This window comes from Lethenteron reissneri, chromosome 53, assembly GCF_015708825.2.
Source record: "Lethenteron reissneri isolate LAM-NWPU_2019-01 chromosome 53, ASM1570882v1, whole genome shotgun sequence".
NCBI lineage: Eukaryota > Metazoa > Chordata > Hyperoartia > Petromyzontiformes > Petromyzontidae > Lethenteron > Lethenteron reissneri.
The window spans coordinates 9203024-9229894 of record NC_083831.1 but is presented as its reverse complement, the minus strand read 5'-3'; the positions used below and the strand labels follow the sequence as shown (position 1 = coordinate 9229894).

The 26871-nt window shown below is 47.7% G+C and overlaps 1 long non-coding RNA gene across 1 annotated transcript; it reads right to left on the bottom strand.

Moving 5' to 3' along the window:
- Positions 1-19650: 19650 nt before the first annotated feature.
- On the bottom strand, positions 19651-23824 carry LOC133356246 (uncharacterized). The gene is made up of 3 exons (XR_009756830.1): positions 23776-23824; positions 22141-22230; positions 19651-20444 (listed from the first exon to the last, which is right to left on the bottom strand). It is a non-coding gene; the product is annotated as an uncharacterized LOC133356246 (long non-coding RNA).
- Between the last annotated feature and the right edge of the window lie 3047 nt (positions 23825-26871).

Here is a 26871-nt window from a genome sequence, read left to right as displayed (position 1 = left end):
TTTGAACTCAAGACTAAACCAATCGTCCATGATACGTGTTAAACTAAATCAATCATCTCGCATCTTTTTTTATGTATGTATGTTAAACTTCTTTCGCACCGTACATTGTCAACCGTGTTAAACCGAGGTGCGACTGTGCCGTTTGTTATTTTTCACAAGCGACGCAAAATTACAAATTAATTAATGAATTCCCCCAGATGCATAAAATTGCATAAAGCCACGTAGCAGCACCACGTGACTCGTTCTGCACAAAGGCGAATAGAGAAGTGGCATCGTTATTAAAATAAATGCATGGAATCTACGACAAACTATGCAAGATGTCGAAAAGACACGGTGATACTAATAATAACAATAGGTATAAAATATACCTACGTGACTTTACCGAAAGAACCAAAGAGTATGGATTCCTGCAGTCACGAAAGCTTCAAATCAAGATTTAACAATACACAGTTACGAGTTATAATTGATAAGGTGTAGCTTCGTTAAAAGAAGCATACCATGAAGACGACGGTGCTTACGATGTTGAACTTCCGCTAATATTTAATCAATTGGAATTTCTCCATTACAGCGTTCAAATTAATCCCATCAGGCAAAACAAGCACTGTTTTGATTACAATTATTGATTCATAGGCGGCATCCGATTAACCACGATATGACTTGGCTCGAGATTAAAGCCGAATAGATTCAAGCCTTTTTAGCTGCCTAATTGTTTAGGTGACACTATTTTCGAAGGAGAGGGAGGGGGTGGGAGTGGTGGCGCGACGGTTAGCGCACTGTGGCTCTGAACCGGTCTATCCGATTTTTAATTCACGGCTAACATCAGTTGCTAGCGATATCAGTAACTCGCCCTCGACACCACCTAATTCACGAATCAGCATCGACCGGCTTTGTCTCCCCAAGTGGCGATGTTTACAATCATTTGAGGCCGAGTCGTGAGCGGGAATCGAACCCCGTTCGCCGAGTTCGTAGCGCGGTGCGCTAACCGCAGCCCCGCCGCTCCCCGGCACACACGCGCACACGCGCGCGCGACTTGCGATTGATTCTAGGGAACCTAAAATGGACCGTTTGTCGAAAGGTCTAATTGCATTTTCCTAGCATGGAATCTATAGTGGGTGAGCATCTGCACCGGCCAATTCAATATTAAAACCACTCTCTATTGATTCTTGTAACTGCCGTTCAATGGCTATGCAATTGCACCCACTAAAGCACACAGCCGTATCGAACAGCCCAAAGGCAAGAACTGCATTGCATATTTATAGACGGCGCTACCGCGTGCGCCGTCGCAAGCTGCGGACAACAATTTGTTGAAAGCGGAACGCAACGTGGTAACAACCTACTCACGCGAAGTGCTCGTCGCCCGGCACAAATAATCACGGGAGCTGTTATGTGCTCGCGCAACTCGACCTGCGGATCCGAGAGCACGCAGCTGTGTGAATGGGACCGCAGTTTGTCTATCGGTAAGCTGCGTGCGGTGGAGTCAAGTTCAAGTTCAAAGTTTATGTATTAGGTGTAGCCCTGTGAGCCATTCAGCTCTTGAATCGGGTGCAACCGCAACAAACAAAAAACAAAAACATGAACAAGAAAACATCTTAAAGTGACTATATGCAAACAGAAAATCCAAGAAAAGACAGCAAAATATTGCAGAAAAGGCACCGTACACCAAGACTTGTGTAAAAATCCCAGTGGAATGCAAGTTAAACAACAACAACCACAAGACAACTTAGATTAAGGCCATCAGTCTAACTCTGTACTACAACAAACAAACATGGCCAAACCAAAAAACTTTTCGAAAATCACCAAAATAAAGCCATAAAAGCAATGAAACAGTAATCATAGGAACTGTGACCGATTTTTCACAATAACCAACTTAAACAACATGTACTACCAAACTCTGCAGCCATCGCTGGCCGAATGAGTCACTCCACAACAGCAGGAGCATCAGTCGGAGTATCAACATTTTTCAATGTACCTTTAAGATCAGCACACTAGTCAAGTGTGGGTACAAAGACAAAGATCCCCCGTATAGCCTTAACGGACTGTTGGGAGCAAGTGCTGTTAGCGAGCACCTGTGAAGGACGGTGCGCCACAAGAGGGGGTGGGTGGCCAAGCAACACTCCCGACCGCTTTTGTCTCCCCAGTGTTTGCTCACTGCACCAGGTACCCATTTAGGGGGAGGCCCAGGACCGGTTCAGATATTCGTCACCGATGTTGGTCGCGATCGGGAATCGAACTCGGGTAGCGCAGCGCGCTAACCGCGATGCCGCATGCTCGGCCACACTACCCACATGCATCTCCCTGGGCTGTTCTCCGACGCAGATTGATGTGCACTGCTAGCCGCAGTATTCTGAACGGAAATGTCTTCACATCACGAAGCGCTGTCAAATGAGCTATTGGAGTATCATACTTTATTATTATTACAGTGAAAAAAAAATGTGTTCGCTGGCTGGATGCCTGCCGTTGATCATATCATACAGTTCATTGTTATTACCGAAAATAAGTTTTGCTTGTCAGCTGGCTAGAGGAGAGGCATAGTCACATCCAAAAGATGTGCAGGCTTCTTGTAAATTAGTAAATATATATACTAATTCACAATCCAAACTATGTTTTCCCTGGCTGGGCGATGGCTGCAGTTAAATATGCTTGGCCCATGAGCAGAAGGGCAATGTGTTCAAATTCTGGTTACGAGTCTATTCAGCCGATGATTTTTTCTGAATTCAGCTTCTGTATCAACTTCGGGGGAGGGGGGGGGGGAGTAATTCTTCGCAAGTCTCCTGTACGGAGAAACTGACCCATCATAGCATGAAATTATAAACTAAACTACAAGATGTCCCACTGAGCTATGTAGCTCTCTTTTAGAAGCGACCTGGTCACAAATGATGGCTTAACGAAGAGGCGTGCCATCACGTGGACATTTATAGCAGCCAAATACTCCAAAACGCGTGCTGTTTCTAAAACGTGGGAGGGAAAACCCCCCTAGAACCCAGGCCACCACGGGGAGAAGATGCGAACTCCAAATATACAGCAGGTGTCAGGGTCGGGATCGAACCCAGGTAGTTAACATCTCCAAGCCAAGGTGATGATGATGAGAGAGAGAGACACGCAGACTTCAAATATATAGCAGGCGACAGGGTCGGGATCGAACCCAGGACCTCCTGCATACCAGGCGAAGTAGTTAACATCTCCAAGCGAAGGTGATGATGATGAGAGAAAGAGACACGCAGGTGTCAGGGTCGGGATCGAACCCAGGACATCCTGCATACCAGGCGAGGTAGTTAACATCTCGCCACCGTGGCGCCCTAAAATATGGAATCCCCGCCAATATCTCAGGGTCGCTAATGCATATGGATGTAACCCCATTTGTTGTTTTGAGCGGGTGAGGCTTCAAGTCAGTTTCTCCCCGTCCTGCGCATTGACACGTGACCCCTTCCGTGCTGCGCAGAACGCATTATACCCATGTCGCGGCGGATTGTCAGGATTAAGGACTAAATAATTTAAAAGCTCGCGTTCGTATCGTGGGTCTGAAATGGCGAAGGGTGCGTTTGTTTATTTTCTCTCGTCCTCAAAGCTCGGCGGTTGATGTCCATGACAAACGCGCTCCGTCGGTCGCGATCTTCGGCATCTCTCTCTCTCGAACACGTGTGAGGCTTTCGCGACCAATATTATTCATAATCAACGTTTTTGGGTTTAGATCGCGTTATTATTTATAAATGTGTCGTAACCCTCCACCACCCGACACGGCCAATCAGTAAAAAAGTGTCACGTTGACAAAGGACAATTAGTTCACTGCGTTAGCCCACCGGTGTGTTGAAGCGTGAAACCACAACATTTACAATTTGAGTACTCAAATTGTAAATGTTGTGGTTTCACGTGTCGGGTGGTGGAGGGTTACGACACATTTATAAATAACGCGATCTAAACCCAAAAACGTTGATTATGAATCTCTTTCTCTCTTGCTGAGTGCCAGCCAACACCCAAGACTCGGGACAGCCACAGGCTAAAGTGGACTCTAAAGTTTGATAATCATGCTTAAATCTACAAAAGTAGCAGCGCTGTACGATTGTCTTATACTGTCTTACCATAGACTGGAACATAGACCCCCATAGAGTCACACAGATCTCCATAGACTCGTACAGAGAGGCAAAGACAAAGATCCCCCATATAGCCTTAACACACCGTTGGGGCAAGTGCTGTTATCCATGCAGGTCGGCACGGTACGCGCAGGGGTGAGGGGCCAGCACCACACCCGACCACCTTTGTCTCCCCAGTGGCGATGTTGTACATATTACACAAGGTAGCCATTTGAGGCTCAGCCGACCTAGGGGAGGCCCAGAGACAGTTTAGATAATACAGGTAGGACCAACAGGTTCCACACTGCCCACCAGGCATTTTTTGTCTGTCTGTCGTGCATATGGGGAGGGGAGGGTGGGGGGGGGGGAGGAGTGGGGCTGGGTGGGGGGGGGGGAAGGTGGGGAGGGGCTGGGTGCTGGGTGGGGAGAGAGGGGCTGGGTGGGGAGGGTGGGAAGGGGCTGGGTGGGGAGGGTGGGGCTGGGTGGGGGGTGGGAGGAGTGGGGCTGGGTGGGGAGGGGCTGGTCACCCCGTCCTGCCCTTATAAAACTCAACATTTAACCTACACACTACACTATCCACGACACGATACACTACACTTATACAGGTAGGAACAACAGGTTCCATTCTGCCCACCAGGGATTATTTGTCTGTCTGTCGTGCACGAATGCGCTGTCCAACCAAGTTCCTACCTGCCCACTCCGAAGGAACGTGTTTTCGTCACTGGCGTTGGCCGTGAGCGGGAATCGATCTCGGGTCAACAAGTTCGTAGCACAGCACGCCAACCGCTGCACTACTGCTCCCCAACCATAGACTCACACAGACATCCATAGACTCCTATAGAGACTCACACACCTCTCACATTATCCCAGCCACTGGTCCATTTCCTTGTCTCTTCCCCTTATCTTTTCCCTTGCAGATTCATCTTCCGTCACGTTCCCCAAGCCGGGGACCCTCTCAAGAGATGTATCTTATACGCCACCGTTCATCCCATCAGCCTTCTTTCTGTCATTCCTGCGTGAAGCACTCTCTCTCTCTCTCTCAGCGCATCTCCATTCAGCCTCTCGTCACGCCAGCTCACTAAGTTCGCCTGCGACGCCGCGCCTCACCGTTCATTAAGAACACATTCCTGCGGAGGGAGCTGGTAGGAACGTTGGGTTGCTCGGTCAATGGCCTGCAGGGTCAACGGCGGCGTGGTGTATTCCGCAAATATGCCCGACTGTGAGGGCGGGCACAAGCCGGCGTGAGTAGGTTAAACGTTGAGTTTTATAAGGGCACCACGGGGTGACCAGCCCCTCCCCACCCAGCCCCACCCCTCGCACCCCTCACCCAGCCCCTCCCCACCCTCCCCACCCAGCCCCTCCCCACCGTCCCACACCAGCCCCTCCCCACCCTACCCACCCAGCCCCATCCTCCCCACCCAGCCCCTCCCCATCCTCCCCTCCCCACCCAGCCCCTCCCTCCCCACCCAGCCCCTCCCCACCCTCCCCTCCCCACCCAGCCCCTCCCTCCCCACCCAGCCCCTCCCCACCCTCCCCTCTCCACCCAGCCCCTCCCTCCCCACCCAGCCCCTCCCCACCCTCCCCTCTCCACCCAGCCCCTCCCTCCCCACCCAGCCCCTCCCCACCCTCCCCTCTCCACCCAGCCCCTCCCTCCCCACCCAGCCCCTCCCCACCCAGCCCCTCCCCACCCAGCTCCTCCCTCCCCACCCAGCCCCTCCCCACCCTCCCCTCTCCACCCAGCCCCTCCCTCCCCACCCATCCCCGCCCCACCCTCCCCTCCCCACCCAGCCCCTCCCTCCCCACCCAGCCCCTCCCCACCCTCCCCTCTCCACCCAGCCTCACCCCTCCCATTTTTTAAAAATATATACGGCTCTAGATGATCTATTTATGCTCCTATTAGTCTCTCTCTTTTGCCAAAATATTCTTGAAATCCTCGCCGATTTAAAACTTCCTGACGATATTATCTTGGCATTGTGTCAGTTTAAAAAGGGCAGATCACTCGAGTGCTCTAAGTACAGAAGGATTTTGAGAAAAGTATCAAAATGACAACTGTCTTTTAGTGTTTTATAATTATATTATTTTATTATTTTCCTTCTACGTGACTTTACCGAAAGAACAAAGAAGATGGCAACTCTCTCGTTTATGTTTCCTTTGCAACGGGTTCTCTGCGAGCTCATATAGAAATTAAGAACGCCTGATGCAGTGTGGCATTCCTCATTATGGCAAAGTACAAAAACACCGAGGGATACGAAGAATGTCATTATTTATAACTTTGAGTGAACGAGGCAAACCGTGAATGTCATATATTTGTATTTATTTGTGTTTTTAAATCGCATCCCAATGCGCAAGTGCGTATTGAGCGGTAATTACCGCAATCCTCCCAAGTCGCGCTGATAATAAACATTAGTCCAGGGGTCGGGCAACCAAAATAACAAGAAGAGCCGTTTTTTTAATCCTATAAAACAAACGAAATATTTCGAGAGCCGCAATGCATTGTGGGCGAATACGAGATGACGTCACGTTGAAGCAGTCCTTAAGGAGATTCGCACGGCTCCGGAAACGCAGGTTGCTCATTGTAGTACTTCCGATGTCTTGAATGTGGCCAATAAATGTGGAATATGTGATTAAACTATTTGCTCCAACGAGCCACGTACACATTGGTACCGCTGAAGTTGCCTTACCTGAAGTGGTACCAATTTCTCATCCGGTTCATGGACTACGTGTGAACTAACAAAAAACATTAATCTTGGAGTCTGCGACCGGCACACCTGATCCTCCCGCAAATGTTTTCGCCCCCGAGTGGCAACCAGCAGAACATCCGATTTTTTTTTCTGGATTAAGCGGCATTTCATTTCGTGCAAACCACACGTGCGCTTTAACACGTAGACTTTCCCGACCAATACCATCCATCCAGTTCACCATGGAAGTGGAAGCTGACAGAACTCGACCATTTCTAGGTATTCTGCTCGGACGGGATCGAAATGGTAAAATAACACGCAGAGTTTACTGAAAGAAAACGCATACTGACGCATATCTGAATGCAAAGTCACACCATCACCCCGCACAGAAATCTGTTCTTATCAATACAGTCATTCATCGGGCTAAGAAAGTATCAGATGGTGACAGTCTGAGAAGTGAAATTAAACATGTTAAAGAAGCGCTGCAAATGAACGGTTACAATGATGCACAAATCAACAGGACATTGAATGCCAAAACAAAATAAAATAACACGAGCATTAAAACTGCCCAAGTAATTAAAACGATCAAAATACCGTACATTGCGGGAGTAACTGAGAAACTAGCCAGATGTTTGGAAAAACAAAACATCCAAGTCAAATTTGGCACGGTCCATAAAATACAGGATTTAATATGTGGTACAAAAGATGCATTACAGAAGCTATCAACAGAAGGTGTCTACCCGATTAACTGCACTTGTGGCAAATGTTGGGAAAACAGGATGAATTTTCAGCAGAGAAAATAAATTAAAATACTAAATAAATACTCCAAAATCAAACTGTCAGCAGTAGCAGAACACGCGTGCCAACAAGGACACTCAATTGTTTTTGATAATGTTGAAATTCTGTGCAAAATTAGCTACTACTGGCCAAAACTAATTAGACAATCTATCGAAATTGAAAGAAAGAAAAATATTTTTTTACCGTTCGGATAGCTACCGCTGAGTGCTGCGTGGAAGCGAATCATCAAATAAAACATTGTTTAAGTGCATGCCTATACAGGCCACTATACTTCAATAGGAATTACCTTTGGTACGGCTATTTTAATACACACAATGGACAGGAAGGAGAAGATCAATGGGCTCGCATAATGCGCATGCATAATGTACGTTGACTCATTGATCCCCCCCCCTCGCACTTTGCGCAAGAGCGCAGAAGCGTGGTCACCACGTCTACGCCTCTATAGAAGGAACGAAACAGGTGGACTTCTCTACAAATCTGGCTGTCGCCTGATGAAGCTAGTTGTAATTGCTGGCGAAACGTCGTACTCGGATTGTAAATGTCGTGGCTTGGCTCTCCAACACACAACCGGTTAGTGTTGTACTAGTGACGAATTGGCCACGTTCTGTTCACGTGACAACCCTTACTAGTTGACTGTGTCGGGTGGTGGCGGGTTTTAACAACACATTTAGATATTTACGCGATCTAACCCCCCAAAAAAACCTCACACGTGCACTGCTCGCGTGCATTCTTCGAGGTTACCGTGGCTCTCTGTGCAGCACAGTTGTGCCTATTGAGATGGACTGGTCTTGCCCAATCTGTTCAACTTGAGTATTTTGTTTCACCGTAGTACTTTTACTGGTAGGAACCTCCTGGTTACACCAGCCCACAGGGGATTATTGTGAACGTCCGTCGTGCAGGGAGGGGCTGGGTGGGGAGGGAGGGGTTGGGTGGGAGGGGAGGGTGGGGAAGGGCTGAGTGGGGAGGGTGGGGAGGGTCTGGGTTGGGAGGGTGGGGCTGGGTGGGGGGTGGGAGGGGTGGGGCTGGGTGGGGGGAGGGGCTGGTCACCCCGTGGTGCCCTTATAAAACTCAACGTTTAACCTACTCACGCCGGCTTGTACCCGCCCTCACAGTCGGGCATATTTGCGGAATACACCACGCCGCCGTTGACCCTGGCCATTGACCGAACAACCCAACGTTCCTACCAGCTCCCTCCGCAGGAATGTGTTAATTTACCATTTCTTTGTAGTTGTCTACCCACTGTCAGTGGCTATGGCTCAAACTCCCTCCATCCTGTCCGATCTTGAGTTTTCATCTTATTCTTCATTTCCCAACATCCTTCATTCAACATTTCACATCTGGTGATTTGCCCAATCTAAATCTTTACGCCTTTTCTGGATTATTCAAAATAAACCTCCCCGCCCCCTCCATCCGACTTAATTTTAATACATTAATTTGTTAGGTTTTGTTTGGAGTGAAATCAGAGAGATGTTGACAAGAGTCGCACGACAGAAGAGCGAAACAAACCAGATAAGAGATTCGAGTAAAACCGCCCTTGTTAATGTTGATGCGGATGCAAAATCGTGTTCATATTTGGTGCAATATTTTCTTTCGTTTCCCCCCCTCCCCCCCTCCCCACAAATCTTGCGACTGCCGTTGAGCTGCTAAGATTACGTATTATTACACCGTGCGGGCACCACTTGTCAGCCGGTTCAATAAAGGACAGCACAGAGTGATGTATTGAACGCGAGGGGCCTGACACACACACACAAAAACAGATGTTTGTCGCCAAACACATGGCAGACGACGGGACACATTCTAGTGGTCACGTTGAGTGAGAGAGAGAGAAAGATAAGAGAGCGTCCCACTCCCTCCGTCCCGGGTATTACGCCGTTAATTACATGGAGATCTGCGCGGTTTTGTGGGGATTTGCCGCGGGGGGTTAGAGGGATTTAAAGGTTTTTGGGGAAGGGATTTGTAAGGATTTACACTTCGCGTGACGCGTGGTGTTTTGCACTGTTACATGGTCATCCTTTTGTTTTGTGCGTCGGTTTCTTTTTTTTTTCCGCCAACGGAAACTCTCCGTTTGATCATCACTCCTCGCACGCTGACGGACAGGATCGGTCTTGAATGAGATTTGACGACAACAAAGACCCCCCCCCCCCCCCGTATAGCCTTAACAGACTGTAGGGGCAAGTGCACCTATAAAGGCCGGCACTGTGGCACACGAGGGAGTGGGTGTCCAACACCACGCCCGGCCGCCTTTGTCTCCCTAGCGACGATGTTTACACACCGCACCAGGTACTCATTTGAGGCTGAGTCTACCTAGGGGAAGCCCAGGACCGGTTCACATAATCGTCACCGGTGTTGGCCGTGAGCGGGAATCGAACCCGGTTAGCCAGGTTCGTAGCGCAGCGCTAACCGCTACACCACCACTCCCCACGACAATAACACAAACACACAAACTCATGCAGCACGAGGCCGCAACTCCCATCACGCATTGCACGCGCGTAACCAGCGCTCTCAGCCTTGCCTAGAGCACCAACTCCAGAGCGGGGCTCGCATGAGCGTGCGAGGCGTGATGGGACTCGTACCTTGCTGCTGTGCTTGTGAGCGGCAGTCCCCCCCCCCCCCACACACCTTGGCACGCGTTGCGATGTTCTTTTCGTTTTCAGGCCGCACGCAATTCTCCCGTCGTGACAGTCTGTCTCATCATGCGCACGAAGCAGCGTCGGATTCGCATTATGCGAGTCAGTAGGTCGACACTTCGATCAGGCTTGCTGCGGTATAAAACATATTTTAACGATACAATACGAAATTCGCTTCCACGGTGTGACGCTAATGGCAATGGTCAGTTTCCCATTGCGTTGGGATGGTAAACTGTTGTGTTGTTTGGAAACGATAAATAAACGCGCACAGGGTTTAAATATATATATCCCTGCAAGTCGACTACCATTATTATTACGACGACACACGCACACCAAATGCACGGCTGCCGCTTCCAATGCATTGCGCATATGACACGCTCATACGCAGACGACAGTGTTGCGAAACACAAATAACATCACACACAACAACGACCGCCATTCGCCACGACGCTTGTGCCAGGCCATGTGCACATTGAGGCCACGTGAAGTGTCGATTGCCCGCTGGCAGGAGGTCACGGGGCAGACCCAGTAGGTGCCACGAGTCGACTGACTGAGACGACTGAGATGACTGGCTGATGCACCACCTGTGCCCCCTACTGTGCCAACTTGCTGTGCTTTAGCCACCTGGTGCGCCGCTCGTTGTTGTGAGCGTCGCTCCTTCGCCGTCTGTTGTTGTTGGAGGGCGACTGCCTCCAACTGCCCAGTAGCACCAACATCGTCCTCCACGAGCCTCCTCCACAGAGGTCGATCTTGACACTGCTGGTACTATTCATCGGCAAGTCCACTCAGCTCCACGTCCTCCTGTATCACATCACTCCATCTCTTCTCTAGCCCGTGCCGCGCCCGTTTTGCCCCGTCGATCAGGCCGAACAAAAGCTGTTTGGGCATACGGTGATTGGGCATCACATACACACGCACACACACGGCACCCACACGCACACACATACACGCAGGGTAAAGGTGCAGCCCTGCAGTGGCTCGCCAACGCCACTGCTGGCAGGCAGAAGGGGCCTCCATCGCTGGAAGAGAAAGTTCGAGAGGAGTTCCTCTGGAGGGTATTGCTGTATTTGGCCTACTCTTCCGCGCTGGCCAGAGCACCCACGCTTTTTCCCCTCGACGCTCTCGGCCAGCCTCTTCGACGGACTGCGGCGCGTGCATCCATTTCTCCCCGCCGGGCAGACGAGAGGCTGCCACATTTGTTTTTGTCACGGAAACTTGCTCCGTCGATTCAACTGCAGAGCCGGGAGAATTTGCATCGAACCACCACCGGTCGATCCTGTAGCGCGAAGTTCAACGACGCCAACCATTTGCCATACGCGACAGCATCGCCATGCCCCTCTAGCACCCAAAAAACCAACGACCAGCGTAATTGTGCTCCACGCCATCACCCACCTACCCCCCTAATAATTAGAATAATTCACCGGCGAAATTCACCGATTGGCACCCCACCACGTGGCCGGCAAACGAAGTGGCACACGAGGTCAATCTCGCGCATTGGTACTGCCCAGGGCTTGGCGGCCCTTAACGACGGGCTGTAATCAATGACACCAAGCGAGGGTTTCGCTGACGAGGAGGAGGAGACGTTCATTCGCTTTGCCTCGGGTGCCTTTTACGCAAATGGTCGGGGGGCCACGTCTCTCGGTGCGTCCGTCATTCCGTGCGGGTTACTCGCGTGCGTGTGCGTCAATGGGCGTACGTTGAGCTTCTTTCGCACCGTACGTCGCCAAACGTTCTCACTCGTGGCCAAGCTCAGGTGATGAATGCCTCGACTAGTCCTCCATAGGACGCCACAGTGGCTAGGAGATGTTAACTACCTCGCCTGGTATACAGGAGGGCGTGGGTTCGATCCTGACCCCTGGGGGTGGGGGGTTGGAGTGGGGGGTTGGGGGTGGGGGGTGGGGGTGGGAGGTTGGGGGGGTGGGAGGTTGGGAGGGTGGGAGCTGAGAAGTTGGGGGGGTTGGGGTGGGGGTCGGGGGGGGGGTTGGGGGTGGGGGCTGGGGGATGTAATAAACTTGCACCTCAATGTTGTTTCAAACTTCCGCGCCTGGAGACAGAATGGACCCGGCGACCTCTGTCTGGATCGCAGTCACAGTACACTGCTGACCATTACACAAGCAGCAGCAGCAGCAGCAACCCCTCAACACGCTATAGAAACACACACTGTGTCTTGCTATACCCTATAAAAACCCGGACAGTTTGTTCTTTTGCACACTCATGGTCATGCATGGTACTGTGTGGTTTTATTTTTTAATGCTTTAAAACCCAAGCACATTTGACTTCGTGGGTGAATTGAAATATTCGTACAATTTAGAGCCGCTTACGCCCATAAACAGTAAGTCGATCGGAAATCACGAATGCGAACGAGGTAGACATAAAACAGGAAGATGCCCGAAGGCATTCGAATTGAAATTAAACTCTGGCTCCCGCATTGCCTCACGTGATTCAGCTTCACCCTCGCATCAACGGGCCGGTTAAATGTGCAAATTACCGCTTTGGCTATGGTACACTAATAACAACACTGCCGCCACATCAATCAATAACACTACAGCCTTAAATGTAATACAAATATATATCTATCAATGTTATATTGGCGACATTCTAGGCAATGGCCTTTTTAGGGCGCCACGGTGGCTATGAGATGTTAACTATCTCGCCTGGTATGGAGGAGGTCGTGGGTTCGATCCCGACCCTGACGCCTGCTGTTGCATATTTGAAGTCTGCGTGTCTCTCATCATCATCACGGTGGCTAAGAGATGTTAACTACCTCGCCTGGTATGCAGGAGGTCGTGGGTCCGATCCCGACCCTGACGCCTGCTGCTGCATATTTGGAGATTGTGTGTGTCTCTCTCTCATCATCATCACGGTGGCTAGAAGACGTTAACTACCTCGCCTGGTGTGCAGGAGGTCGTGGGTTCGATCCAGACCCTGACGCCTCCTGCTGCATATTTGGAGTTTGTGTGTCTCTCTCTCATCATCATCACGGTGGCTAGGAGATGTTAACTACCTCGCCTGGTGTACAGGAGGTCGTGGGTTCGATCCCGATCCTGACCCTGACGCCTGTCTGCTGCATATTTGGAGTTTGCGTGTCTCCCATCATCATCACGGTGGCTAGGAGATGTTAACTACCTCGCCTGGTATGCAGGAGGTCGTGGGTTCGATCCCGACCCTGACGTCTGCTGTATGTTTGGAGTTTGCGCGACTCTCACTCCCCGTGGTCGCGTGGAGTTTTTTTCCGCCTCCACATTTAGAACCAACATCGTGCATCCAGAGTAATTTGGCTGTTATTTTTTTCCACGTGGTAATGCACTTCGTCGAACTAATATTTGTGGCCAGGTCGCTTCTGAAAGAAAGAGCTATCTAGCTCAATGAGCCTCACCTGGTGAAGTTTTCAAAAATGTAAAATAGTTCAAGAGTGGATGTGCTCCGAAACGAGGCTTATTTTATTAGTTTTTGCTGTTTGGGCCACGGTGTCGTTTACCAATGCGTCGAGTTGCTTTGTCACCTTAGCAGGCTGGAATTTAATGAGGCAGTACCGATGAATGAAGATGTGTTCTCACCGTAGCAAGATAAACAATTAACCTTCTCATTGCTACGAAAACTGCGTCTCAAATTGAGCAAAAGCGCGTGGCCCCAAACTCGCTCTCGGGGCTACGGAACCATAACGTCGTTGGAATGCGTCAAATATCAGCTCGAAATCGAAGCGTAAAAAATATAATCGAAGCGAATTCACAGCTGATCGCTCTCTTGTCTGCCTCTCATCTCTCATTTCACTCATCTCACTACGTCTTTCTCTCCACTGTATCTATGCTATAATTATGGGCCGGATATAAATGACGTCACGCACCTGGGTGAGGGGGGGGGGGTCATACATTTGTGACGAGGTGGGGGGGGGGGGGGGTTGAGAAATGTGACGTCACGTAAAAATGCGAAACTTTAAATGAATATAGACCACACGTTCTACTTAATTAGATAGACTTTTTAATAAATGTTTTCTCCTATAACATCAGAGTGTAGCGCCACATTAAACACGCACTACAATGACAATAGTTTAAAGCGATTTGAAGCATTTTTTTTGGGGGGGACAGAGCTTTGTGAGGTGGGAGGGGTGGGGCAGGGTGGGGAGGGGAGGGTGGGGCGGGGCTGGTTGTGGAGGGGCTGGTCACCCCGTGGTGCCCTTATAAAACTCAACGTTTAACCTACTCACGCCGGCTTGTGCCCGCCCTCACAGTCGGCCATATTTGCGGAATACACCACGCCGCCGTTGACCCTGGCCATTGACCGAGCAACCCAACGTTCCTACCAGCTCCCTCCGCAGGAATGTGTTCTTGGTTCTTTCGGTAAAGTCACGTAGATGGACTCGTCCATCTGAACAACTGCCAAGTCGCTGTCCGTGGTGCTGACTTCAAGAAAAAAACCGCCACTTTTTAAAAAAATGTTCTTGCTGTGGTTTTCACACCTGATGACGATTGCTTGTGTTGCAATTGAAACGTCGTGAGAATTATGTATGTATGTCTTATCTCGCTACATCTTTCTCTCCACTGCATCTCTTCTACCATCACGCCTCCTAGCTTCTGTAGATAGATCATCCCAACGGACCACACGTCTAGCTTGTCAACACCTCTCCCGTCAACTCACTCGGAGTTTATTACTGATGGGGGGGGGGGGGGGATGGTGTAGTGAGGAGGGTGGGGGGAGCCCACCATAAACCATCATCACGCGACACACCGATCATGCTCGCAGCAGCAGCGGCGGCTTTTGGCTGCTGCCATCGAACAAAGGCGGCGGTCACCGCCATCGCGTGGCGCTTTCAGATGCGCTTCTGCGGCCGTCTGGAACGCTCTTCCTTCCGATATTAGGAAGCCACTTGGAGCTGTTCACTTTGAAATCAGCCAATTTGGAAACTCATTTATTTAGAAACTGCGTTTTGTGTTCCGTTTGTTGTCCTTTTCCTGCGCTTCCGATTAGCATGATCTGAACCCGTCCTGGGCCTCCCCTAGGTCGACTCAGCCTCAAATGAGTACCTGGTGCAGTGTGTAAACATCGCCACTAGGGAAACAAAGGTGGCTGGCCGTGGTTGCTGGCCACTCACAATATCGCGTACGGTTCCGGACTTCGTTAGGTGCTACTCGCTAACAGCACTTGCCCCTACAGTCTGTTAGGCTATACGGGGGATTATTATTGTTACCCCCGCAGCCAATACACCCAACGTGGTAATGTGGCTCCGACACGGCACTATCAATGCGGTTCCAGATAAAGAAACTAAACTCAATAGAGTTAAACAAACAAGTGCCGGAGTAATCAAAAAGCCTCTTGCTTTGCGTGAGATTCAAATGTGCGCGCCTGCTGGTTTGGCAGTCTCTCCGCGGATGGACGTTGCAGGGCAGGATGCGGTGGAGGGAGGGATGGAGGGATGGGAGTTCGACTTGTGCAGACGTTGCTGCCAGGTGAATGTCGATTGCGAGATTAATGTAACGGTGGGGTCTTTAAAAAGAATGGAGGGGGGAGGACAAATGAATATGAAAAGAGCATCGGTTCGTGCGTTGTTAGCAGCGCCATCTCCGTGACGCCGCGTTCATGGAGATGGAAGCTTGTTGGGGTCTCAGCTGAGAACGCCGCTGCGTCGCACTCGAGGGCGTCGTCGAGTTTGTCCGCTTGGGGCGGTGCTCGACGCGACCCGGAGTTGGGAAAAGCAACGGCCGCCGTACGGTGTTTGAGTCGGCATCGCGAAACAACATCATCAACAACATCAACAACATCAACACGACCCCCACCAACCCCAACGACCCCCCCCCCCCGATGCCATGTCTACATGGCATTGCTAGGCATGTCACAGACACACATCCCCGCACGATGATGTGTTGGGTGTCTGGTGTTGGTTTCTTCTCCGGCTCCTCCAGCCCCCCCCCCCCCCACACACACATTTATTTAGCAAAGTTCGTTTAGAGCATTCATCTGCAATACATGTCGACGTGATGATCCACTTCGTTGAACTATCCCTTGTTAACATGTCACTTCTTTAAAAAAAAAAGAGCTGTATAGCTCAGTGAGCCTTACCTGGTAAAATGAAAAAAGTAGTTTTTGTTTGTTAAATTGGGTCCTTGTTCAACGCAAAACTGGATTTATCGATTCCTACAGAGGACAGAGGACATTGGTTATAATAACAGATAAAGAGGGAGTTTTACAAGGGTACCCAGCACGTCTAGAAGTCCACAGCTATGCTAAGATAAATGAACTCCTGTTCAGATTGTGGTGCCAGCTCCATTTGCTTTAATTTCAAATGAATATACAGCTTAGCAGTGAATCAATAGCAATCTACAGCACACAGGAATTACTAATTGAGCAAAGGGACCTGTGGATAAAATAAAAGAGATGAGTCTAAGCTGTCTAATGCCACCTCGGACCTGTGATTAATCATAGGCTTTCCGTGCTTGTTGGGATATGAATTGGTGAAAAAATAAAAGCAATCGTTTTACTCTCATCATGAGCAAAAAAAAAACTTGTGAATATACAACGTCTCTTCGTGGTTATCTATTCCACGGGTTGCTATTGCAGTGGAGCTTTAAAAGTTAGCGAATAAATCACTTAATAAACCCACGAATATAAATGTCCGAGGAAACATTATTCATTGTGGGGCTGTTGAAAAATGGGCGCATTGCGAGCAATGACATTTTGTCAATGTTAAGTTTACAGACATTTTAAAAGCCTCTAATTGGAGGTGGCTGTGTAGCTCAGAGCACTGACCCAGCACCACTAAAATCCTGGGTTTTAATCCTAGACAAGTATAACCCGTAAAAACAAAGTTTTTCACTATAAATCCTTTATATGCGTGGCGGCTAGAGTCCTCTCATCCTCTGGCTTGAGATGGCTGCCACCTATGGGTCAGATGATTGTCTGCCAGTATTAAGCAATTGGTAATTAAATATTAAATTTGTTTTCCCTAAACAGTGTAAAATTTTGGGAAAAAATTTTCACGAACATTAATTGTCTCGCACAACGAATTTGTGTGCAAAATGTCAGCTCGATTGGATCACGGGAAGTGGGTTAAAAAACGACCGAAAGATTTGCACGGTCGTAAGCAAGCAAGCAAGCACGCAAGCAAGCAAGCAAGCATGTGAACTTAATATAAAGGATTTAAAAAGGATGGCATGCTTCCTTTCTTGGATGTCTTAATAAAAAGAAAACCAGATGGCTCAATGAGCCACTCTGTCTACAGGAAAGTAACCCATACTGACGCCTACCTAAAACCTGATTCCCACCACTAACCATCCCAGAAGAATTCCCTCATAAAGACGCTACACCATAGAGCTCAATGTATCTCCGACCATGAACACCTGACCGGTGAACTCAAACACGCACACCGGGCTCTCAAGGCGAATGGATACTCCGACTACACAATCCGCAAAGCCATCACCCCAACCGTGAGGAAGGAGCCATCTGAAGATCCAATCAAAACCGTCACCTTACCTTACATAGCAGGGATAACCAAAAATATTTCCAAAATCTTGAAAAACACAATATCCAGGTCCGATTTACCACGGTGTACAAAATTCGTGACCCGATTCCATCTGTGAAGGACAAGATTCCTGACATGCAATATCCCGGCAGCAGTTACATTGGGGAAACTAAGCCACATGTCTCGAACCATGTTCGTGAACACAAGGCAAATCTTAAACACGGCAGGACCAATACTTCTGCCGTGGCTGATCATTCCTTTAATGCGGCTGGCTCACATGAAATAGATTTCTCTAAGACAAAGGTACTTTGCAAGCCGATTGGCTATCAACAAAGATTTGTTCACGAAGCCATCCATATATACAGACACAAACACAATTTCAACCGAGACGACGGTTATAAACTCAGCAATCATTGGACAGATGTCATCAACCACTTTGGGTCGTGACTTAAATTTGTGCTTCCTTGCCAACCTCTACCGTCAGCAGTGTGGGTGGGTGTAGGGCAGAGTTCGCAACCGGGTACCCGATACCCGTACCCTACCCGATATCCGGCTACCCGTATCTGGCCAGGTACGGGTACCCGTTTGCGACCCTGGTGCGGCCGGGTACAGGAACGGAATCAAAACCCGTTTGCGACCTCTGGTGTAGGGAGGTGCAATTCCCCCCCCTCCCATCTCTACCCCTCCCCTCCATATCTGCCCCACCCCCTCTCTCTCCCCCCGTCTCTTGCGCAGCCCTTTCCCCACGCCCACTCACTCTGGAGCCCTTATAAGCAGCTACATTTGGAGGATTGCCCCCTCTTTTCTCTCCACCTGACGAAGAACGCTTGTGTTGCGATCGAAACGTCGTGGTTTTTTGTTCTCTATCTACATGACTCTACCGAAAGAACCAAGAATATATTTTAATCCTGACTTCAGGTCTTGTGAGTTCTAGAACTCGACCCAGTCACCAACAATTTAGAGCGATCCACAGGGCTCGCATAGAAACCCACATACTTACAGAAAGCCGTATCGTAACCATAGCGACCTATGTATCCACACACATGCCCATATACGACTAAAACAGCGAGTTGCGTTTCGACCAGTGACTTAGAAGAGAACCATAGACTTTCACAGAGACCCACATATTTACAGAAGCCTACGTACACCCACACGTACCCATTGAGAGACAAACTGAGTTGCAATTCCACCGGACCATCGTTTGTCACGAGTTAATTGTTTTTATCTCAGGTCACCAGTGACTGCAAACCAACACCATCATGGTAAAATTGTACCTCACCTCAAATTCACCTCTCTACCTCTCTGGCCTTACTTTTAGTTTTTTGGCATATTTTTTGGTTGATGTAATTTTTGCTGGACCACCCCGGCCGGACATGTGTAAAAAAAAAATAGAGGTCACCAGATTCTCGCAGTCTAAATCGAGCTTCCGATTCTGATGGGCTATAAAGGGAAGGGCCAGGGAGGGAGTGAGTGGTGAAAAAATTGCCAATTTACCCCCCCCCCCCCCCCCCCGCCAAACTGGCACAAAAGAGGGCCTCAAAAAGAACTGGTCCGTTTTTCGTCAATAATGAATTAGGTCACCTCACGTGGCCTCCTGTCCAGGGCCTCCAGGAAATTACGGGAGAGCCCTGGCAATGTTCAATGTCAAATAAAGCACGAAGAGAGGAGGACGTCTATTCAGCTGGTGCAGGCAACGCTATGAATTGTCTGCATGGCATTGCTAGGCATATCGCAGATACGCCTCCCGGCACGATGATGTATTCCACAATGGAATTTGGAGTCGTTATATTGAAGATAATCATGACAATTTCTACAGTAGGCTATAACATGGCTAGTCATTACCAGAGCACTGAGCAAGCAACAAAAACGCATTAAACATTAGTCACTGGTCCATTCTAACGAGGCCATAAACGCAGCATCAAGACGCTGGAGAGAGACAGTGGGTATATTTGTTTAACGGCGATACACTTCGAGCCATATAGGCAGCTGATAAGTAGGAAGGTAATGAGCCTCCGCTAATTTGGTGCGACAATTCCCATACCAAATTAATCACCCCGAGCCGACACAATACCGATACCATATTGCTACGAGTGTTGCGATATGAAAAAGGTGCATCCATTTGGCAAACTGATCACAATTGGCTTTCGACCGGTTATAACTAAAATATATTATTATTATTATTACTCCAACAACGACATTTACGAATGCAGCTTTAACTCGCTTCATGCGGAAAGCAGATGCGTTCTAAAAAATGTCACACAAAGCGAAGCTGTATCTCTGTACGTATTCCTATGTGTATGTATCTGTACATGTATACTTTTAAACACGCTTTTATGAAATGTACAAAAAAGTTTTAAATAAATATTTTCAAAAAACACCGTATTTCAACGCTGTGTGCAAACATCCCAAGTGGGGTACAAGTCAAACAATAACAACCACAAGACAATGTAGATTCAAATTATCGGTCTAACTTTGTACCACAACAAACAAACGTGACTAAACCGAAACGTTTTAAAAAATCCCCAAAATAAAGCTATAAAAACAATGTAACAGTGCTCATAGGAACTGTGGCCCGAGACCGCTACGATAGACGTCACGATGGCCAGCCTTGTTGACGCTCGACGGCTGTGAGTGGCAGCGCGCGGACGAGAACAACAGATGGTAGGAAGATGTCCCCACCACCGGGGAGATGGAGCGACACAACATCGGCTCGTGCGCAGGGGGGGGGCGCGCCGATGGGTTGGTGGCGACGCGCGAGACGCAGGTGACGGCGGCAGCTTGGGAAGGGACTCCCTCATCCAGCAGTGGACTGATGTTGGGCCTGAACGGTGAAATGAAAATGCGCTCATGGATCAACAAATTCGTCCTAACGGTTTTTTCGGTAAAGTCACTTAGGCAATTGCCAATCTTATTTTGACAGACAACCATTAGAGTTTTACCATGTTTAGTGGTGGTCTCCCTGTTAAAGGTTGAGTCACAAACCGCACCTCTCCATAACAAAGGCTCAGCCTTTGTTATGCAGTCTATTCTTAGTCTCAAGCCTCACCTTACCATATTAATAATAAGTATGCGGACCTTGCCCCACCACCTTCTCCAACCATTATATAAACGGAGTGGTAGCTCCTGCAATCTCTCATTTACTTGATACAGCTGTTGTGGCTGTGACAGTACCACCTGAAGACGGAAGCTTGTGTTGCCTCCGAAACGTCGTGATTTTTATTTTATTTTACTTTTTAATGTTTTTACCTACGTGACTTTACCGAAAAAACCTAAGAATAGAATATCGTCCTAAGGGGTCAGTTCGTAAGATCCGAGTGCAGTGAGAAAGCAGGAATCTGGAGATACATCAGAATATCTTCTTGGTTCTTTCGGTAAAGTCACGTAGAATTGAAATAATAAAATAATAGAATATGCAAATTATTTTGTCAAGGCGCTCTTCCCCCTCCATCCCAGCTTAAATAGTCGCTCCAAGCCTGGGGCTTGTCATTCAGACTCTGTCTCCTCGACAGACCTGTTCTCCACCTGAGGACGGCTACTTGCGTTGTGGCCGAAACGTCGTGAGAATAGTTTTATTATGTTTTATTTTTATTATTTTATTATTTCAATTCTACGTGACTTTACCGAAAGAACCAAGAAGATGAATCCCTGCAGTCACGAAAGCTTTAAATCGAAAAGAAAAATACATCAGAATAATCTGGTTAAGAGCGGTGGTGAGAAATATGATAAGACTGTAAGGACGAGGACAAGGAGACAATGGCCAATTTAAGGGGATTAAACGACTGAAGGATGGGAGAGGGTTTTTTTTGTTAATCCATTATTGAATGATTCATTGGGAAGGAATGGGCAACACTGTGGGTCTGTGGGGAGGCATGGCAGTGCATTTTAAACAGCCGGGGAGAAGCTGGGCGTTAGGGTGGTGCGACTCTGGGCAGATCTTGGGATACCCTGATGAGCTGTGTACCAGGGAGGAGGAGGAGACCTTGGGAGACGTTTAAGAAGGAGGTGGGCTGCTACAAAGTGGTGCCGCGAGTGATGGTGACAACCACGGAGGTCAACGGCGCAGTCTGCGATGGGAGCCGTGGCTAGACCTGTCGTGGCGAGATGTTAACTCCCTCGCCTGGTATGCAGGAGGTCGTGGGTTCGATCCCGACCCTGACGCGTGCTGTATGTTCGGAGTTTGCGTGTCTCTCTCCCCGTGGCCGCGTGGATTGTTCTCCGGGTGCTCCGAGTTTTCCCTCCAACATTTAGACACAACGTGCGTATGGAGTATTTGGCTTCTGTAAATGTCCACGCGATAAGCCGCCTCCCGTTGAGTTGTTTTTTGTGGCCAGGCGGCTTCTGAAAATTAGCTGTATAGCTTAATTGGCGTGACTTGCTTTCAAAAAAAGTTAAAGTTAGTGTTATTTATTTCATCGGTGCATGCAATTCTGCTCAATTAACAGCACATCCCCCTGTCATCTCTATGGCTTAACGGAGGTGTAGGGTCTCTTGCGTGCGTGACCATTTGCCAAACTTACTTTGCTTAACCGGCTGAGTAACTCAGAGAGGACAAGGATAGCCTCATTTGCAAGAGTGACTGACCCTGGGGACACCAAATTGGCAAAAATCTGAAACAAAAACCACAAAGCATGACATTAGAAGCGAATATAAATCTGCGCAAACAACAACTTTGTTACAGAAGCAAATTGAAACGGTGCCCAAACATTAAATCAATGCATAATGAAGGTCTTTGGGTTAGATCGCGTAAGTATAAATGCGTCGCAACCCACCAAAACCCGACACAGCCAGTAAGGGATTTGGGATTTGTTACGTAAGCAACGCGCCAATTAGTTAGGGGCTGTCCATAAATGACGTCACGCACCTAGGTCAGACATTTGTGACGATGTGTGACGATGTGTGACGAGGGGGGAGGGGGAGTATGAGAAATGTGACTTCGTAAAAAAATGTGCAACTTTAAATAAATATAGACAACACGTTCTACTTAATTAAATAGACTTTTTAATAAATGTTTTCTCCTACAACATCAGAGTGCAGCGGCACATTAAATACGCACTACAATGACAATAGTTTAAAACGATTTTAAGCATGTTTTTTTTGGGGGGGGGGCAAAGCCTTGTGACGTCATATTTGAGGGGGGTCTGACTTTTTGTGAAGCCGGTTGACGAGGAGGATGAGTCAAAAATCGTCCAAAATCGCGTGACGTCATTTATGGACGGTCCCTAACTCTCACGAAGGTGATCCAATTTGAATGAAGTTTCGGTGTAAAGTTGTGCTATTCGTATGTATGTTGAAGTTATTTCGCACCGTACTTAGCCAGCCGTTCTCATCAGAAGTACATGGGAAGGACAACAAACGAAACACAGAAAGCAGTTCTACAGAAATGAGTTTACAATCGAGATGATTTTCAAGTGCATATCTCTAGTGACTTCCTAATATCGGAAGGGAAGAGCGTTCCAGACGGCCACAGAAACGCAATCTGAAAGCGCCGCGCGATGCGGTAACCACCGTCTTTGTTCGATGACAGCAGCCAAAAGCCGCTGCTGTGCGGATGATCGGAGTTCGCGTGATGGTTTGGGACTTGTCCTGGTAAAAAATAAAAAAATTAACCCGTAAAAACAAAGTTTTTCACTATAAATCCTTTATATGCGTGGCGGCTAGAGTCCTCTCGTCCTCTGGCTTGAGATGGCTGCCACCTATGGGTCAGATGATTGCCTGCCACCATTAAACAATTGGTAATTAAATATAATGTATTTTTTCCTAAAAAGTGTAAAGTTATGGAAAAAAAATTTCACGAAAATAAATTGTCACGCACAACGAGTCTGTGTGCAAAATGTCAGATCGATTAGATCACGGGAAGTGGGTTAAAAAACGACCGAAAGAGTTGCACGGTCGTAAGCAAGCAAGCAAGTGAACTTAATATAAAGGATTTAAAAATAAACAGCCACGTCCAACAACGAGTTGGCGAAAACACTTTGCAAGACACAAAACCAGTCCTCGAACGAGCATTTGCAGTTATGCAAACAGATTTCGCCCAGACGGCTACCCTATACCCACTTGCTCTCCATCCTAAAAATAAACACTCCCAAGGGCGAACGCATATTGGCAAGCTTCACAGAATCGATGCGTATGTATGCTTAGTCTTGTTTACATACCGCCAGAAAAGTGAAATTGCACGGTGGTGAGACACGCCGTGCCTTGCCAGTCCCACTCCGTATTCCACCCTACACGATGCACCGAGTGAAATAAATTCCCGACAGCTAATTTGACTGCTTCTGTAACTTTCATTTTTACTCTGGTTTCTTTTATTGCAATACGAGCCAACATATGTTCTGGGAAATGTATTATATTGAATATTGATTGACAGCTACAGGCTTAGTAGTGCGGCCTGGAGGCGTATTATGAAGTAACATATCTTACAACTGCATTCCTGAAAGAGGAAACACATGCCAATTAACTGATTACTAATCTATTATATAATTACAATACCCCTCCCTCCGCCTCTGATCTCTGCACCTGATGGGTTCAGTGATGACGTCATCCTGCTGCTGCTGATCTATTTAAGACCGGAAGCACGTGGCTTGCTTCACTATTCTGGTAAATCGCCCGATGATGCTGGCTGATGTAATTACCAGCGAAACGTCGTACTACCCAGATTGTAAATGTTGTGGGTTTACTCTCCAACACACCGGTGGGCTGAAGTAGTGAGGGGCCGTCCATAAATGACGTCACGCGATTTTGGACGCAATATCACGGCGTCACAAAAAGTCAGACCCCCCCTCAAATATGACGTCACAACGCTCTGCCCCCCACCCCCCCAAAAAATTAAAACATGCTTCAAATCGATTTAAACTATTGTCATTCTAGTGCGTATTTAATGTGGCGCTGCACTCTGACGTAGGAGAAAACATTTATTAAAAAGTCTATTTAATTAAGTAGAACGTGTTGTCTATATTTATTTAAAGTTACGCATTTTGATGTGACGTCACATTTCTCAAACACCCCCCCCCCCCCATTGTCACACATCGTCACAAATGTCTGACCCCCCCCACCCCCCTAGGTGCGTGACGTCATTTATGGACGGCCCCTTATCCTGCCTGCACGTCGTTACTGGCAGACACAGATAAAGAATTGACGAATCTCAACCGTCGTTGAAATCTGACGTGTTAGCACGTGCTGCCGAAGAAGCGTGGTGAAGACGAAACGAGGCCTTTCGAGGGCTGAGAGCAAATGAAGGCCCTCTCATGCCACTCACGCGTCTCTGTGCGAGACTACGACCGAGGGAAAGACATTCAAATTCAAACAATTACTGCTGCTGCTGCTGCTTCACAATTTGGAAAATATCCAGCAGTTGGTTGTGACACAAATCATGTTTTTTTATATATACGCGCGAGAAGCACATTCATTAGGGGATAAGACCAGCTGTAACTTGCATCATAAGTAGTGTGCTTGTATAGGGGACTACCTTACCCCAAGCGGCGTTGCGTCAGAATGTGTTGTCGATATCATTACTTTGCAGAGAAAAATGATTTGGCGGCACTGCGACTGGCAGTAACGCCTCGAACACATTCAGTGGCTTTAAAAGAGTTGTGGATATCTAATAGGCAACGTGTTGGGCAATGTCCCTCTGTCATAGCACACATTAAAGGCCATTGCCCTGAAACGTCTGCTATGACTGTATCTGCACGTGTATGCATCTACGTTGAACGTCTTTCGCACCGTCCGTAGCCAACCGTACTAATCGCAGGTGCGGTGGATGGACAAGAAACTCCGTGTTTTCCAATTGTGTAGAACTTTTCTCATTTATGTTATGTGTCTTCTTGGTTCTTTCGGTAAAGTCACGTAGAAGGGAAGTAATAAAATAATAAAAATAAAACATAATAAAATATTATTTTATTTAAAAGAGTTGTGGATATATTATTTTATTATGTTTTATTTTTATTATTTTATTACTTCCCTTCTACGTGACTTTACCGAAAGAACCAAGAAGATGAATCCCTGCAGTCACGAAAGCTTTAAATCGATATGTTATGTGTGTTTATATAGCAGCATCTACTGTATGTACATTCCGCATATAACTCAACTCAAACGGTTGCCCTGCCATCCCCACGTAGCCAAGGATGTCGCGTGCCTATCACGTTCCGACTTTTGACCCGCCCACCCTAAAGCTGTCTGTGGCTCTATGCGCAACAGAGCCCCATGTTCAATTACATTTTATCGGTCCAACCACGGCAAACTTTGGCGAGGGGAAAGAAAAAAAAAAGAAACGGGTAAGGAGTTTGTGCAGCAGAGTGCGAATTTCTGGAATTGAGCACTTCACCGTCTTTTGTTCCGGCACTGGAATTTTTTTTGGAAAAAAATCGGCGCTGCGGATGAAATGGGCTGAGTGGATGAGTGCCTGGGTGTTCCGCTTTGTAATCTACAAGATTCTCGCCGCCTCAATGGTGGCACCAAGTAAAAAGCTTAGGAAGCTCCATAAAAGTAATTCTAGATTTGAAGCTTTCGTGACTGCAAGGATTCATACTCTTAGTTCTTTCGGTAGTCACTTAGGTAAAACAAATGAAATTAAAATGAATAAAAATAAAATATTATTTTATTTTTATTAATTTTAATTTCTTTTTTTTTGAAATTAAAATGAATAAAAATAAAATATTATTTTATTTTCATTAATTTTAATTTCATTTTTTTTACCTACGTGACTCCATAAAAGTAGCTCAAGCCCCCCCCCCCCAATTTCCGAGACAAACAAATACTAATCTAGTACAAGCCCACACTAAAATAACTTTTTTTTAAAAGCGAAAATATCATCATTCTAAGTGGTGCGGAGGTCAATGTGCAACCCTGCAATCTCTCACCTCGGACCACTGCTGGAGGAAGGGACTGCGCGAGGAGAGAGGGTTTTCTTTGGCCTACTCTTCCACGCTCCTGGCCAGACGTATCGTAAGAGGTGGGAAACACCCGCGTTTTACCCCACCACACAATATCTGGAGAAATCCGATGGGCTATAAAGTTATTTTTTTCACAGATGTCAATTAGGAGCGCGTGGTTAAAACGTTACAACAACAACAACCAATACAAAAAAACCACGATAGGAGCGTGAAGTATAGGAAAGGTAAACAAATGGCTGGTCTAAGAAACTCACCATTGGTACCTCATTTGCCAGTAAAAATATGATAATAGTTTTTTTACCCTTCTATCTGGCAACAAAACTGACACCTTTTTTTTACGAGGAGTCATGTTTGCATTGACCA